Genomic DNA, 18,985 nt, shown 5'->3' with positions numbered 1-18,985 from the left:
ATATTATTTTTAATATATATTTCTTATAAACAATGGAATCATTGACAACTTAAAATATTACGCAACATAATCTATCTATCTATCTATACTATAATAAATCTGTAGAGAGGTCAATTCTGTACATTAAATATATTTTCAAAATAACTATCAGGGGGTGATTAGTGATCGATACTGATGCCAAAAATGCAATCAGCAAAATTTTTGTCTGTCTGTCTGTCTGTCTGTATGTTCCTTATAGAAACAAAAACTACTGAACGGATTTTAATGAAACTTGGTACAATTATTCTTCATACTCCTGGGCAGGTTATAGTATACTTTTTATCACGCTACAATCAATAGTAGCAGAGTAGTGAAGGGAAATTTTGGGAAAACGGGAGAAGTTACTCCATTTTTTAAGCTTCCGTCGCGTGAGCAGCCTTAATGGTTAAAGTTACATAGAAATCATGTATGACGGAAATATCTTCTAAATATGTAATCTAAATATGTATATAAAAGGAGAAACTGACTGAATGACATATCAAAGCACAGCCTAAACGGCTAAACGTAGGCACTTGAAATTTGGAAGAGACGTAGCTTAGGTACCGTAAAGGTGCACTAAGAAAGGAATTCCCGGAAATCCCACGGGAACGGGAATTAGCGGGAAAATCCTTTTGTATGAAAAATCTAAACCACTCAAGTTAGACGTTTGAAATTTGGCATGCAAGTACCTTAGGTACCGTAGAGGTGCACTAAGAAAGGAATTCCCGAAATTCCCACGGGAACGGGAATTAGCGGGAAAATCCTTTTGTATGAAAAATCTAAAACACTCAAATTAGACGTTTGAAATTTGGCATGCAGGTACCTTAGGTACCGTAGAGGTGCACTAAGAAAGGAATTCTCGAAATTCCCACGGGAACGGGAATTAGCGGGAAAATCCTTTTGTATGAAAAATCTAAAACACTCAAGTTAGACGTTTGAAATTTAGCACGCACCTTAGGTACCGTAGAGGTGCACTAAAAAAGGAAGTCCCGAAATTCCGACGGGAACGGGAATTAGCGGGAAAATCCTTTTGTATGAAAAATCTAAAACACTCAAATTAGACGTTTGAAATTTGGCATGCAGGTACCTTAGTAAACTTAAAGCTTAGTTGCAACAAGGTATTGCAAAATTCCCACGGGAACGGGAGTTAGCGGGAAAAAACATTTGTATGAAAAAATCTAAACCGCGTTAGATACGAGTTGATATTTTTAATCTAGCATGCATGCATACCTAAGTTTAGTTATGGCTGTATTTTGAAAAATGGGAGTTAGCGGGAAAAAAATGTCGTATGAAAAAATCTAAACTGCATAAGTTAGATGCTTGAAATTTGACATACACTCCCACACACACAAAGATCTCTCTTTTATAACACGCTACGCGGACGAAGTCGCGGGCAAAAGCTAGTTATTAATATAGCATAAGCTCACGACTATATCCTAATTGGAGTAGGCAGAGGTACATCCATTGCAAGATGAACTAAGTAAGTATCCACACCTCAGTTACATTCTCACTCGTTAGTCTATACACACATACACACATATGGAGAAATACTTAGTAAATGGCAATATAAGTTATTTGTATAAAAAGCGCTCGCCTTGTCGCTCTTCCCGGCTTGGCTAGAACTGCGATTACAAATCCGAGGTAGAATATAAGCACGAAATAACTGAATGCATAATATAATTATATCCGAAATGTGGTAGTCAGAGGTACATCCATCACAAGATGAACTAAATACCCACACCTCACCGAGCTTTCTATTAGACCAACATGATAGGTGGTGAGCCGTATCGCCGTCCATAATGGTCGAGCCAATTGTGTTAGTGAAAACTGCTTTACTTATTATTTGTTCTTAATTTGATTTCGTAGCAGATTGTCTACTATGGAGGATACAAATAAATTTTAACATGATTGTCCGACGCCTGCTAATTACCCCGGAAGCTGACGATTTTGAATAAGGATCATGTATTATTGTCTAAAATTGAGTGTCTTATTGCTTACAGATAACGAATTGAATATCAGTCGCTGTACTCCCATCTTTTTGTGATAAATAAGTTACACAAAATACGAAATTCAATCAAATTCACTGAGCACGAGCAAATTAGAATTTTAATGTACTTACACTGTCAATAAATACCTAATAAACGACACAAAAAATACATAATAACATAAGCTCACGACTTTATATCAATAGAGTAGTCAGATGTACGGTCACGAGCATTAATATGTTATACACTTTGGTACCATGTCACATTAACTTTTTTGACAGATTGAACTGTAAGTCTCACTAAATGTCAAATATGTTAGTGCGACAGAGTCCTAAAGCGGGTACATTATATTGCTCATGACTGAACATCTAAGAATACTGAAGATGTAAGTCATTAACAAAATAACTTACGCATCACCTACCTGATCTTACTGTTTCTGTTGTTGAAGAATATTCCATTTATCATGTACATTATATAGATTTGGGGATGAAAAGCTTTCAGAGTGATATGGGGATTCTCAAAGTCAAAGTTTTCCTTATTTATGAACGCTTTTAGATTCTTGATGAAAAGCGCCATGTTACCTTGCTGTCGTGCACTTGCTCATGACTGTACATCCAACGCAAGATGAACTAAGTATGGGTAAGAAGTATGGATATACCTCACCGAGCTTTCTGTTAGACCAACGTGATAGGTGGTGAGCCGTATCGCTTAGAATGGACGAGCCGACTGTGTTCGAAAACACGTTTGATAAAATTCAAAATCTAGAAAAATAGGAGTCTAAGATATGTATTGTTTTTACTTATTTAAGATTTTGGAATTTAAATAACGAATTCAGTAACAGTAAAAACCATGGTTGACCGCTTTTATTGATGACGTCACACGGACTGTATTTTCATTTCCATATAAGTTCAAAAGAAAATTTTCGTTTTGTAAATTGTACTTGAATTACGAACGCAACTCAGATTCCCATTCGAAAATTTATTTAGTTCCTGCCGAAAACTTCTTCTAGCCCAAGCCATTAAAAAAATAAAAGTTAGTATCTTTTCAAAACCTGTAAATAATTTTGTTAAACCTAATAATCCGGCCTAAGACCCAACCAAAAATGCATAATTATACATTTTTCCAGAGTACTCTTCTTCTATCGTGTGGGTTGTGAGGTGGATTACCAACCCCATCAACCCTGGTGTCAGGGTTCTTATTAAGCCGCCATAGAGTACTCTGAGATGAGAAGACAAAAAGTACTTACGGAAGAATTTAGTGAGTACGTTTTCCTTAATCTGTATTTTATTTGGGCGTAAGCGAAACATTTGAGAACAAAGCGATTCCGGTAAGTACATTACTATTATTTTACTGCATCATCGTACATTTTTCGTATATTTTTCAAGTCATCATCATCAGCCCATTGCTGGGGCACGGGCCTTCCCTATGGATGGATAGGGAGATCGGGCCTTAAACCATCACGCGGGCCCAGTGCGGATTGATAGTTATTAACGACTGCTAATGCAGCCGGGACCAACGGCTTAACGTGCCTTCCGAAGCACGGAGGAGCTCGAGATGAAAACTTTTTTTTGTGGTCACCCATCCTATGACCGGCCTTTGCGAAAGTTGCTTAACTTCAACAATCGAAGACCGAGCGCGTTAACCGCTGCGCCACCGAACTCCTCATTTTTCAAGTACGAACTTCAAAGTCTATTGACGCCAATTTTCCCAATAGATAGCTATTTACGTTGTTTCACGAGTGGAGTTTCTTTAATCGTCTAACAAAACCGTTCAAGGACTACTTCTGCGTAACGAGTTTTTAATTGAGTAAGTGAGAGTCCACATGGGCGTTTCCGTTCTATTGCGTCGTCGCAATGACTTGATTTCAACGTACAGTCACTGTACCACATAAGTACACAGATTTATTCCCTGATAAACCTGTGTGTATGTATCACTTTTTTTTTGACGTGACTTATTGTAGATTTGCCGCAGATGGCATTAACTACTTGGCAGGACAAATGGGCTGAAGGCCCCCGGTATACGTATCACTTAATCTGGTCAGTGTCCTAACAAAAGCCATTACGTGCCCTTACGGTGCCCTAGTGCTGTACTGTACAAAGTGATACTACGTCACCATCGACGTCATGTTTATGTGTGTGTAGAATTGCTACGTATAACCCATCCGTCAAGGACAATGCGTATCTACAAAAAGAAATTTAAATCAAAAAAAACTACTCGGACGTCAAGCCGGAACGAGCCTGTTAACCATCGGGCCCTCCTATCCAATCGAAATTCTTCGATCTATGTATCGTCATTAGTCCGACGCCGACGCTATCTAGCTAGAATATTGAGTACTAATATTTCTTAGATCGAAGAAATTAGCATGGACAGGAGGAGGACCAGGTGGTGTAATAGCTATATCTACAGGTCCAACTCCAAGTCAGATTTTTTTTCGATTTATAAAAATAAAAATTCTTGATTGCATATATCTGCGTGGTGTCTCAACTCGTACGTCTATAACTTAAATAGAAATGTTTCAAAGCGACCATGTGTTCGTACAAAATGTTACAAAAATAAAGCAGTACTTATAAGTAAGTATTATGATAAGAACATGGACCCAGTAAGGGCCCAGCAACTAGTCGAGAAGATGCAAATAAGCGAGTGTGAGAATAGGAATATTTTTGCTCTGGACTCGCAAGAAGTTACAACGCATCGTGTGGCCTCTGCCTTAGCTCTATAAATTGCCCAACAAGAGGCCGTTTGCCTTGCCTACATCAACTAGGTCTACTTTTGTAAACTCTATTTAAGCCATCATCCTTTAGACTATAAAACGTCCAATAGAATTTAAGCCTGGCTTTGTAAGTATCACTCAAGGAAGATTTAGTTTTTTAAGGATTCTCATGTTTTATTTTATCCTGTCTTTAATTTTAGTGAACTTTTTTTTAGTTCTTCTTCTAATCCTTCTAGCCCCTGTTGGGATAACAGGCTCGAGTAACAGATTTCCACTCCTCGCGATAATTTGCAGCCTCTGTAGCTTGATCCGAGAGTTTTAAATTCCCGGTCAACCGAGCGTCTCCACGTCTCTTTGGGCCGCTCCCTTTTGCATTTTCCAGGTGTTTTTGACAGGTGTTCCACGAGTGTTATTTTTAGTTGATTCTTATAATAATATAGACTTGTTACAGATAATCGCACTTACATGGTTGTGAAAGCAGTAAATATGTAAAAGTTACAGAACTGTGACTGGCTTTTTCTTTATCTTTAACATTTTATTATAAAGTAAAACCATTTGTGAAAGTTGATAACACCAAGCATTTTTTTTAATGTTGAGACAAATTTAAAACGTTACTTTGTGAGATCCTTCGCTTTTAGAAAAATGAGAGCAATTTGTATGGAGAATACAAATTGCTCTTTATATTTTAAAAATATACATAAAGAGTACGGACAATCGATTTTATGTAACGTGTGGTTTGTATTACATGAACCTGATCTTTTATTCTGTGGGTTGTAAGGTCGATCGAGGGGGGTTATTATTAACGACTATCTGCTTACGCCGCGAACAACTAGATAACGTGACTTTGGAAGGAAGGAATTATTTTTACTGTAGGAACTAACCAAAGTATATACAGTCCCTCAGTATAAGTTTTGATATGCCCTCATTAGGAAATAATTCCAAGACCCTGGATATCCTGAGTCCAACGCTTTAACCACCTCCTCTCTTTCGACTGATTCGTTACATAACATAAACATAAACTGCCTATATACGTCCCACTGCTGGGCACAGGCTTCCCCTCAAACAACCGGAGGGGGTATGGAGCATACTCCACCACGCTGCTCCACTGCGGGTTGGTGGAGGTGTTTTTACGGCTAATAGCCGGGACCAACGGCTTAACGTGCCCTCCGAAGCACGGAATCATCTTACTTTTTTTTCGGACAATCAGGTGATTCAAGCCTGAAAAGTCCTTACCAAACAAAGGACAGTCTCACAAAGTGATTTCGACAATGTCCCCATCGGGAATCGAACCCGGACCTCCAGATCGTGAGCCTAACGCTCTAACCACTAGACCACAGAGGCTGTTATTGATTCTAAAAAGATACCGACCTATCAAAGTTAGCAATGTTTTTACGTGAGTTATTTATTGTAGATTTGCCGCAAATGATATTAACTACAATCCTGGAGAAAAACTAGCCACAATCCGGTATTCGGGTAAAAAACAAAGTTCTCTGCGTATGAAAAACCAATGCAAGAAAACCTAGTTGCCCTAAGTATGACGGACTTTCGCGTTGAAAATGCGACGTATTTTCAGCATAATGGAAACGTGGCTTTTTACAAAATCCTAGGGCTGCACAGCAGCTAATGTTATTACATGGAGCCAACAGCGTACACTGCTCAAAAAGGTGTAGTCATTTGGCTGTTTAGTAGTATAACGGAGTAGAAGAAAGAGGATTGAAAGGCCCTAACAAGCATTTTGTATGAGAACCGCTGTCGCCGGTTCATTCCCGCTCTCCTTTTACTACTGCTCCTGCTAACTGCTGGTTATATAACCACGATAGCTCTACTGCTTTTCAAATTCGATAGCCACTTTAGTAGCAATGCATATTATATATAATATTATTTATTATTTTATATATTTTGTATTATATTTGTAAGTATGTTATATATTTATTTGCATGTATTTATTGGTAAGTTGTACTTATAGCTTGTACCCGCAATCTTTCAATTATTTATTTTTTTTACATTTTTCCTCACCTTATGGTTGTCTGGAAGAAATCGCTTTAAGCGATAAGGCCGCCATTTGCCGTGTACTTAGTTAAGAGACTTTTTGTAATTATTTCTTTTTATTTTGGTGCAATAAAGTGTATTTGTATTGTATTGTATTGTATATTTTATGTGATGGGCTTCAATTTTATCATGACTTTTGGTAATATACTGCAAACAAATGTTTTTCTTTTTTCATAAATATAGTTTTTAGCTTTCCTGTGATAACGTAACGAGCGATCTCGTTATCACAGGTATCTTCGCTTGTCTCTCACTTTGAGGTCGCAGGTTCAAATCCCGCACAGGCTTAACCAATGATTGTCGAATTTGTTTTGGAATTCATGATGAAATGATTATCACGTGCTCAGCGGTAAAGGAGAACAGGTAAGGTAACCGACATTCCCGAAAAATGCATTTTCGTAGGTATGTGACCTAATATGTATTCGGCTGGTTTTCCCTTCGCGGGTTGGAAGGTTAGACGTGCAGTCGCTTCTGTAAAATGCCGGACCTGTCAAATCTTCAGGTTAGGTAAGCGCACCCTGTGAAAACTGGATAATGTTGATTTGTTTTTTTTAACCTGCAGGTTACAACGCACAAGACGACCTTCACGGAGCTTCGTGTTACGTAAAGTGTGCGGATGAACGGAGTGCAAAGTGGAAGTGTGAACTATTTGCTCATACTTATTACTCGAAAGTCAAAATCACCAAATGTGAATCGAATGTTGTAGAACCACCGTTACAAGACGATGAAGAAAAATAACACAGATCCTATTTAACATTACAGTGTAATCAAAAATCAGAATCATTTATTCAGCATAATTCTCATGGATAAACTTCTTGAAGGTCAATGTAACATTTTTGTGACGTCATTTCGCAAGGTGTTATGGCTGAGGAGAAGAAATGACAAAAAACTGCAACAGCAACACATCTTTTAAATCAGTGAGGGTCATACATACATTACAAGTAATTTCATAACTAGAGGAACACATTTAATACCAGACATTTTTATCATTTAGGTAATCTATTGATGTTCTATTTACTTTGTCTTGGAAAGTCGGATTAGCAATCGGTAAGTAGCAATAACTTCAGATGAAGTAAGCGGATCCCAATAAAAAAAAATGGAACAAATACCAGGGAGATGACGAGGTTCAACGCAAATCCTGTATTCGTGGAAAACCAACGCCCAATGGATCGGCACGCCGTTACGTGTAATACTTTTAATGTTGCTTACACGGAATTGGCCATGCTACGTTTTTTTATGTATTTGTTTTATAATTTCTTTTGAAAATATAGTCCATTTTAAGGAACCAATTTCGATATTTTTTGTGTTTTATCAATCCTATCTATTTTTTAGAAACACTTAAAATTTCACCCTTGGTGACGACACTAAAGCAAGAATTAAAAAATGCCTTTGCCTACAAAAAAAGCGTCAATATCAATACTGTCAGTTCAATACTGAACTGTCAGTGAGTGTCAGTCCAATTCAGTCCATCTCGCCAAACTCAGATGAAACTTGTTGAAATGTTACTTTATGTGTACCTAATTACATATTTATTTTAAATTACGAGAGTCGGCTTTTTCGAAATTAGCTGTTCTAGTCGCCATCGCAATAAAGAATACAGACAGAAACAGGATAGCTTGTTGAATAATTTGAATATAACCTCATCAACAACTTGTGTCAACTATCAATACCACTTGTCATAAATGAACTTTTTGTAAGCAGGCAAAGGCATATTTTTATAGATCTTGCTACAAAGGTCAAATAAAGGTCAATCGTTTTAGTAAAATATCTTCAAAAATACTGAAAAATAAAAAAGTAAATATAGGGAGTTGTTTCAAATTCATTTATCTCGAAATGGTTTTCAGCTGTACTTTTACAAAAACCGAGCATGGCCAATTCACTCCACATATAACACAGGGCGTTAGTGTCATCGTAACGGAAACTTTAAGATTCAGACTACGATTCTGAGTTGATATCAAGTGGAATTTTCCGTCGCAAAAATATGGAACAGAAAATAAATGGAAGGATGTCAGTGACACCGTATCAATACTGATGGGGATGATTGATACCATGATTTTGAGTTAATATCAAGTGGAATTTTCCTTCGGTAAAGTATTAAATTGAAAATAATAAAAAAACGAAAAACATTCATTCTATCTGCCCTCTCTTAGTTTTTAAGTTTATTTCTTTCCCGGTCTGCTTGAAGAGATTTCTACTAGAAATAAGCTGAACCGTTTGTCTGTCTTATGTTAGTCTTATTGCTTTACATCGTGTTCTGTGTACAATAAACTGTTATATAAATAAATAAACTTTAATTTAGCGACGGAAAATTCTACTTGATATTAACTCAGAATCATGGCCTAATCCCCGTCAGTGTTCAATACGATGTCACTAGCACCTTGTATGTTACGTTTCGTAAAAATATAATGTTACTTTACATGGTTGTGCCTTGATGTGGTTTTCTTTAAGAAACAGCATTAACACCTCTCGTCACAAATAACATATCACTCGTTTTTGTAATGAACAAACAGCAAATTAGGTACCGTCTTTGTGTTTATATTTGCTTTACAATTAATTAACTTACTTATATCAAGACGAGTCGTTGTAATTAGGCCATAAGTAATATAATATATTTATAAAGCACTTTCCCTTCGTGTCATGTAATATGTGAATTCATTAGAAAATCGTTGTAAGTATGCTCGTACTCATTACGAACTAAAAATAAATTATGGGTTTATAAATAACAAACAATACCAGCCTCCGTGGTCCAGTGGTTAGAGCGTTAGGCTCACGATCTTGAGGTCCGGGTTCGATTCCCGATGGGGACATTCGCTTTGTGAGACTGTCCTTTGTTTGGTAAGGACTTTACAGGTTTGAATCACCTGATTGTTTGAAAAAATAAGTTGATTCCGTTCTTCGGAGGGCACGTTAAGCCGTTCGTTCCGACTATTAGCCGTAAAAATACCTCCACCAACCCGCAGTGGAGCAGCGTGGTGGAGTATGCTCCATACCCACTCCGGTTGACTGAAGGGAGGCTTGTGCCCAGCAGTGGGACGTATATAGGCTATTTATGTAAGTATGTTATGTTATTTGGGTTTATACATATAAATAAGTAAACGAAGTAACATGATAAATTTTACAACGAAAGCCATAATAATCTGACTGACAATTTATTTAACACCCTTTCAGGAAACCTTACGAATTAAGCAGACATTGTTATGATAAAATATCATGTGTACTTTATCAACCTTTAATAAGCCAGACAAATGTTCCGTGATTTTAATTAATACCATTTGTATGCGTGACCGCCATTGAAACCCTAGAATTAGGTTGGCCGTAATAATAACAGATTATTAGGATTCACACGTGATACAATTTTGTACAGAATATAAAATTTCCATATTTTTACATTGTAGGTAAATATATTTTGTCTGTTAATTAGCCAGCTTTTTATTTCAGTACTTACTTACTTACAGGCTTCTTCTTATCGTGTGGGTTGTGAGGTGATACCAGCCTCCTCAACTCTGGTGTCAGGATTATGATTGAGCCGCCAAAGGCCCCTGACATGTCAGGCCACGGCTCATGTAACGATTACTCATTTACATCAGTAAATAGTAACCGGGACCAACGGCTTAACGTGCCTTCCGAAGCACGGATCATCTTACTTTCGGACAATCATGTGACGATCCTGTAATGTCCTAACCAAACTAGAGATCACAAAGTGGTTTTTGTGATATGTCCCCACGGGGATTCGAACCCGGAGCCACAGGCTGATCATCTGATTGTCCAAAAGTAAGATGATCCGTGCTTCAGAAAGCACGTTAAGGCGTTGGTCCCGGTTATTAATTACTGTTTTACACGTTACATGAGTCATTTCAGGGGCCTATGGCGGCTCAGTAATAACACTGACACCAGGGTTGATGGGGTTGATAATTCACCTCACAATCCACACGATAGAAGAAGCAGAAGAATGAACAAGTCACACGGAGTGGCATTAGATTGTTTTTTTTTTTTTGTGACTTATTGAAGATCTGCCTCGGATAGTATTCACTGCCTAGCCGAACAACGCATAACTTATAAGTAAAGTTACTATGACCGTTATCTCCACTACACAACAATCTTATTTTATTAAACCTTTTTCATACGTACATGTAAGTGATTGTGTTGAAAAATACTATAAAAGAAACTCTCACAGGTACTTGAAATTCTAAAACCTGACGCTACTTAAGTAATCCCTCCAATTAAGAAAGAAATCTCCTAAAAAATCCTTGAAAATTGTTTTTTTTTAAATGTGATACAGACATAATAATGTTGTCAGACAGGCAACTGCTTCTGGAAAAAAACTGGACCTGTCAAATATTCAAGTTAGGTAAGAGGACTTCGTGAAAAACGGAATAACGCTAGGGCGATACTGATGATGTGGTTGGGTAATGTTATATTGGACCGTTTAACCTCGAACTTTAATTTACACTTACCTACAAAACTAATGTAATATTAATAAATCAATAATTGATAGTAGTGTCCCACGCAGTCTTTATTTTTAAAGGGGTGTGTAATACCAGCACTATAATTATACTCCGTTTCGGTTTAGTAGGTGGCTTTGAGTTAGTCGCCAACCCTGTTATCAAAGTTACCATACACACAGCTAACATAATACAGCACGTTGCGTAGCTAACATGTGTCGAAACTAATCTACATGTCATAGAAGATTCCATAATAATAATATTATGGCGTGAAGTGTAAGAAAGCAGCCTTCTCGGGTGAATTACTATGCAATGCCTCCGTTACGTCCTGCGCATATTCTGGGGAAACTGCACTACTACTCGTACTATACATATTGACGAATCCTTTGACTACGATTATAATCTGTTCGACTGTAGAAGGAAGATGAACGCTAAATCATAAGGATGAAGAAACAATGTCATGAATTTTATGATATATCTAGGTAGGTATAGGCATAATCAAGAATAATTCTACACATAGAACTCAATTCTTATCCGGGCCGACCTCACCCCTCTGGATCTTACTTTAAAGGTATAGGCTCGTTATAATCTCAGAAGATCTCGCTTTATAATTGACTGCCTTAATAATGTTTTTTTTTTAATTAATTAAGATGGGTTTGCTCTTGACTTCGTTCTTCCACAAGGAGAAGAAGACATCGACGTTGGAACGAGCTTACCCAGAAAATACCTATTCACCCGTGATGTTGTAGGTAGATGCTTATTATTTCATTTTTTTTTATTTAAAAGACAAGTTACCCTCCGACGCATTTATAACGAAATCTCAAAACTAATAAGCCCACAGATTTGTAAATCGGCACGTGTATTTATCTTGTGGAACAGGTGTTCGCTAAAAACGAATTTACCGAAGGTCACCACTAAGCAGGTCGTCTTAACAGGAAAGTTGACATAAGATAAGAAGACGAGAAAGTAGCTTCTAAAATTGACATTCCATCCGGGGGCCAAAGGTTTTATATTTCAATATAGTTCGATACCTGATACTTAACAAATCAATCACAAACACGTGATTTTTTAAATCTTTTTCCCAACCGAGTTCGATGAGAATTCTGTTCTCTAGATCTTACAATAATATCTTCTACACGTAATTTATATACGCCAACAAAGTACAGGGTGGTAGTGACATCGTAACGAATACTGAGGGGGATGTATCAGCTCATGAATCCGAGTTAAAATCAAGTGGAATTTTCCGTCGCAATAGTCATGTTTTCTTTGCTGTGTTTATTTACGTACGTACAGGTAGCCATACAAGTATGGATGGGTATTAGTGACACCGTAACGAATACTGAGGGGTAGATTCAGACCATGATTCTGATTTTATATCAAGTGGAGTTTCCTATCGGAAATCTCATAAAAATTTTGTTTTTTTTTTTATTTTTTCAGTTCCAAACTTTTGCAACGGAAAATCCACTGGATGTAAAATCAGAACCATGGTCTAAATCAGCCTCAAAGTTTTTGTTACTATGACACTAATACCCTGTATATTGTCTTAATAAGCCCTGGAACGTATTTCACGGTTGAAGTGCGATGGGTCCATAAATATGTATTGTCTCGTAATGGGTGGACATCCGACACCAATGGACAAAGGTGGGTGAGTACACTTCTTATCGTATTCTTAGTCAATGACTTCGGGTCCAATTAAAGCACATTTCATCTAGCCTTATGGAAACATTGGGTTTCTACGGTAATAGTAAATAGGTACGTACATTATGAAGGTATACATTACGCGATTAGATAGATAGATAAATCATTTATTTGGTCTACAGTCACACATGCATACAATACAAATCAACAACAATACACACCATATACAAAATGTTTAACACACGCCAGGTATGTATGTGTGCTGCAGCAGCGTAAAACGGTTATAGCTCAGCGCAAGTATTTGCCCTTTCGAGCAAATCGCAGATTTTTAGCTACAACCCTGATAGAGGAAACCGCGGATACGGTAACCGAACTAATTGACGATTATTTCTGAATCATCAATCTATGTTGGGTACTTAATCACATATTTTTTGGAGCTATTGGTCTACCAAATATAAAACAAAATAGGTATGCATATGATTTTTTAAAAGTTCGTACCGACGCACTATGGATCGAAAAATGGCTTTCATAGACATAGGGATTTAAAATTTTAAGTGGTGGTTTTTTTGCTGGATATAACTTCTATTACCTATTACTATATAGGAAAATGATACCCGAGTTGATTCTGTGCAAAAGCGGATGAATTATAATTTTTTTATGAAAAATTTGTATGGAGCTACTATGAAAAATCCGATTATCTCGAAAACGGCAAAAAAAACCGTAATATCCTGACAGATGGTTATCGTACTAATTATTTATGATTTTTTGACATAACTCTTAAAACGGTTTGAGATGCCGTTTTTTTTTAAAAATCGTCAAAATAAAAAATATTTATTTTTTGTTTAGAAACGGTTTCTTTCAAGTAACACAGGTATTTAACAACATTATAAGACATAATGGCATCACGCCTGTATTCCTGATGGAGTAGGCAGGGGTTAAATATACCCAAGTAAGTATAAAAATGGCTTTCATAGACATAGGGATTTCAAATTTTAAGTGGCGGTTTTTGTTGCTGGATAAAGCTTCTATTACCTATTACTATATAGGAAAATGATACCCGAGTTGATTCTGTGCAAAAGCAAATGAATTATAATTTTTTTACGAAAAATTTGTATGGAGCTGCTATGAAAAATCCGATTATCTCGAAAACGGCAAAAGAAACCGTAATATCCTGACAGCTAGTTATCGTACTAATTATTTATGATTTTTTGACATAACTCATAAAACGGTTTGAGATGCCATTTTTTTTTTAAATCGTCAACATAAAAAATATTATTTTTTTTGATTAAAAACGGTTTTTTTCAAGTAACACAGGTATTTAACAATATTATAAGACATAATGGCATCACGCCTGTATTCCTAATGGAGTAGGCAGAGGTTAAGTATACCCAAGCTTCATCCGCTTCATCCGCTTTTGCACAGAATCAACTTGGGTATCATTTTCCTATATAGTAATAGGTAATAGAAGCTATATCCAGCAACAAAAACCGCCACTTAAAATTTTAAATCCCTATGTCTATGAAAGCCGTTTTTATACTTACATGGGTATACTTAACCCCTGCCTACTCCATCAGGAATACAGGCGTGATGCCATTATGTCTTATAATGTTGTTAAATACCTGTGTTACTTGAAATAAACCGTTTCTAAACAAAAAATAAATATCTTTTATTTTGACGATTTTTTTAAAAAAAACGGCATCTCAAACCGTTATATGAGTTATGTCAGAAAATCATAAATAATTAGTACGATAACCATCTGTCAGGATATTACGGTTTTTTTTTGCCGTTTTCGAGATAATCGGATTTTTCATAGTAGCTCCATACAAATTTTTCGTAAAAAAATTATAATTCATCCGCTTTTGCACGGAATCAAATCGGGTATCATTTTCCTATATAGTAATAGGTAATAGAAGCTATATCCAGCAAAAAAACCGCCACTTAAAATTTTAAATCCCTATGTCTATGAAAGCCATTTTTCGATCCATAGTGCGACGCGACGTTCCTATTGGTTCCTCACGTGCCTCACGTTTTTCAACTGCACGTTAATTTCAACGATGCTGGTGTTTAATTATTATTTATGCATTGTGTTATGCTACCTAACTGGTGACCTAATCTGTATTGCACTGGTTTTTCCTTCAAGTGTTGAAAGGACAGACAGACAGTAGCTTCTGTTAAAAAGCGGATCTGTCAAATCTTACCGTTAGGTTGGGGTAACTTTAATAGGAATTTCGCGTATTTAAAACATAAGTTCACGACCATTGGGTTAGTCAGATCATCAGAGATTGAGTAGCTGTACTTGACATTCACCCTTCCATTAAATTTATAGCGTTGCAAGTTCCGTAATTTTATTCCTCGTTTTCAGAGATCATGGATGGTTTATAGTTGTGTGTGTCAGATTGATAAGCGCAACTAGAGTATGAAAGTGTCATTAATTGTTAGTCATTAATGTAATAGATATCATGACTATGGTCTTGTACTCGTATGTGCTTTAGGAAACCATTTTGTTAGTGAACTACAGAGACGTTTGGTTGCGGTCTTAGCAGCAAGAAACTTATCGTGAATATTTAAGTGAATTCCATTATGAAGTATTTTTAAAGGTCAAGAAATATTTAGCTGTTTTTAATAAATAACCTCACGACTATAATTTCCAATTGGCTACTTGACAGTTTTAAAAATACAAACGCTTATTTTATACCTCTTAAAATATTTTATTTTATCCAAAAAGGTTTTTATATTTATAATATAAAAAAACATATTTCCTTTAATTAATTTAAATTTCGCACGAAAACTGTTGGCCGCGTGACATTTTGCCCAGAGACGTCACATTTCAACAAACAAAGAAACTGTCAAACAGTGTAACTTGTAACATGACAGATATATTTTATTTTTTGTGAAATGTGACGTCTCACGAAGCTCAATAATGGCCGCCCGTGTTTCGAGTCTTGTAATACACAGATAAAAAAACCCATTTTATTTTGTAAAAATAAAATATTTAAAAATTATCTTAATAAAAAAATCTATTTGATAATTTTATTATTGTTAAATGATAAACTACCATATCCGACATATTTAATATTTTATTGTTACTCTACCTCTAAACCACTACCTGGCCTGTCTAGTAGCCAATTGAGCTATCCAGTCAGACATTTATTGCAAGAGACCCACGCTTGTCCGAGCTTTCTGGTAGACCTAATTGATAAATTGTGAGCCGTACAGACGTCTATAACGGTCAACCCAACTGTGTCATTATTTGTTACGTCTTTAAAATATTTTAAGGTAAAATCCGTACACACTAAATTAGATAAGTACTTAACATTAGATTGGAATAATTTAAATACAGTTTTGTAAAATCTAATTTTGATTAGTGCTCGGCCACTACGAGTAAATTGTCTCGAAGTTGGAAAATTAAAAACACACCAGCGTATCACCGCGCCGTAGATTGAGAATTTACATCTCATTTTTTTAATCACTTTATAAAGATATAAAAATGATTCAATTTTCCTTATTGAAATCCGAAATTGAAATGATATTTTCTGTAAACATTAGAATACTTAATGTAAGTATATTGGATTATAATCATAATTTTGCATTAATCGAAAAAGATTCGTTAATAACCTATAAATTTTCCTACGAGAAGTATGTAGACCCGAAACTGACGATGTTGTTTTTATAATTATAATATTTAATGTACGTAGTTGAGTAAATTTTCAATGACCACTGAAAAGCCACACGATAAGTTCAAATCAGAAGTAAACTGTTTAATTTGAGTAATAACACAATAAAAAATGTAAGAAAAACATAACAATCTTATTAACACAATAATCAGAATAATTATGAGTCGGTATAACTAAATACAGAACAATAGTTTGTAGTAGTGTACTTATTACCCGATCACCAAAGGAGGGTTTGGTGTGAGCTCTATATGTAAATAATTTAATCATTTTCTTACGTTATTTGCACTTAACTTTTATTCAGTGTTATTTTGCACGTGTAAAATAACACCTTTAAAATTAATTACGGTTATGATTTCACCAACAAAACATACGATTAGTTTATCTGACGATAATAGTAGTTAAAACTGGAGTCACAAAAACTTTCTTCCTAAGTGGTAGGTACTTACTTATTTAATTCACACAAAAAACAAGAACGGATTGAAATTTTCGTAAAAGTAACTATCGACAATAAAAAATAGAAATAGCTTTAATTAATTACTCATAGATGTTATAAATATTTTTTTTATATCGATAAACTAATTTAAACCACATTTCCTACGTACTTTTTGAAGTCTATTAGTTTCAGTCACGTTCATCACACGTTGTGGGTAATTTTTTCTAACAGGATGAAAGTTTGCGTGAAAACCGTAACTTACCTGCGAGTGGTGAGGGCGGGAAAGTCACTGACAAGCCGTGTGGTACTGTGAGCGAGCTTGTCGCGTCCGATATGATCGCGCGCATTCAGTAACAATGTTTTTGAACATGCAGCGCTTATATAGCGCCGCGCCCCGCCCACCGGCCGCCCTAAGGCGGGCCGCGCAGCCCCCGCGAAACTTACTACTTTAAAAACTTACTAAAACACTTACTTAAACCCTTTACAAATAGAGCGATTAGCGACTGATTAGCCAACAATTGTTTTGACGCTACAAGCAAGAAAGGACCTCGGTACTCGAAAGTCCGCGAAAAGTTTCGCGACTTTGTAATTAATGGTCTGGAACTAACCTGGGGTTAAATTGGGCCTAAAACAATAAACCTCCTTTCTTTCTAAATTCTTGTAAGAATATCTAAACTCAGCTCTATCGTTGTATCTTCTTCTTATCGTGTGGGTTGAGAGGTGGATGACCAACCTCATCAACCCTGGTGTCAGGATTACTATTAAGCCGCCAAAGGCCCCTGACGTGACTCAAGTAACGACTACGTAATTACATCAGTAAGTAATAACTTGGACCAACGGCTTAACGTGCCTTCCGAAGCACGGATCATCTTACTTCTAGACAATCAGGTGCTCTGCCTGCAATGTCCTAACCAAACTAGGGATTATAAAGAGATTTTTGTTATTTGCCCCACCGGGATTCGAACCCGGAACCTCCGCTTCGTGAGCACAACGCTCAACGCTTTTTCCGGCCAAGTAGTACAATAAGCCACGTTGAAAAAAAAGCGCTCTTCGTTCTAATGCATTTACAATAAATATTTAAGTAACTACGTACACTCACTTAAGTAACATTTTTTTAGTTAAGCTGAAAATACACGCAACCACGCTTGTAGTCTGTAACGGGAAATCAGCGCTACAAGATGTCGGTAGATACGAAAGTTGGTTGGTTGCTGGTGTTCAAATACATGAGTACTACGAGTAAGTACCAGTTTTATTAGCCTTTATACAGAAACTACGTCTGATGGTGAATCCTTGCTGAGGATTAAGCTGAAATATTCTCACTGAGAAATGGCAATAAGGTAGTATCCATTTAGTAAAATCAGTTACTTTACACTAAACATCAAAACACGAAAATAGTACGCAATTTGTATGAAAACGTACTTCGTGACGTCATAGAAAAACGTGACAAACATCTCGAAACCATCTTATTTTTGTGTTTACCTTAATTAAAATTAGTCAATAATTTACATTTAATTTTACTTGTAAAACTTTAGTATACGTTTGAAATAACATTTTATAATTTATTTTTATTTAAGAAACTGCCCAAATGCTCTCCACCAATCAAAAATCAACCCATAGAAATATCATGTAAACCAATTAAATCATGACAGTCAAAGAAAATAATAAATAAGTACTATACGTACGAGTACACAATTAAAAAAAATCACTATATTTTTTGATTATGATAATCTTATATAACCTTATTGGAAACGAAATTTTCTCTGGAAAAATCTAAGCAAAAACATCTACAGATATAAAATAAAAATGGAATAGAGTGTTGAGATATCATTTCTTTTTCAATAAATACGTGAAATTCCCAGGCGAGGTATCGGATTCCCTAATCGTAATCATAGCAGGTATCTACAATATAAAAACAATTGGATCTACGTGGTAGGTGTAGGTATTTCTTTCCATACTACTACTGAAACTAACTTTAAAACCCACCCTTTGAACCCTCAATAACTTTAAATGTAAAATTACGAGTATTATATCATCATCAT

At 36.0% G+C, this 18,985-nt stretch overlaps 1 protein-coding gene across 2 annotated transcripts in view; it reads right to left on the bottom strand.

Annotated features, from left to right (window-relative positions):
- Positions 1 to 17,285, bottom strand: part of LOC126369890 (short neuropeptide F) — an 88,752-nt gene extending 71,467 nt beyond the window's left edge. The window contains exon 1 of one of the 2 annotated variants that reach the window (XM_050014492.1): positions 17,209 to 17,285. The gene's annotated coding sequence lies outside the window, so the exon portion shown is untranslated. The remainder of the gene's footprint in view (positions 1 to 17,208) is intronic. The other variant, XM_050014491.1, reaches the window with a different exon arrangement.
- Positions 17,286 to 18,985: the final 1,700 nt, after the last annotated feature.

Source organism: Pectinophora gossypiella, chromosome 9, assembly GCF_024362695.1.
Source record: "Pectinophora gossypiella chromosome 9, ilPecGoss1.1, whole genome shotgun sequence".
In the NCBI taxonomy this organism is placed as follows: domain Eukaryota; kingdom Metazoa; phylum Arthropoda; class Insecta; order Lepidoptera; family Gelechiidae; genus Pectinophora; species Pectinophora gossypiella.
The sequence above is the reverse complement of the archived record's forward strand: the minus strand, read 5'-3'. Positions and strand labels throughout refer to the sequence as shown.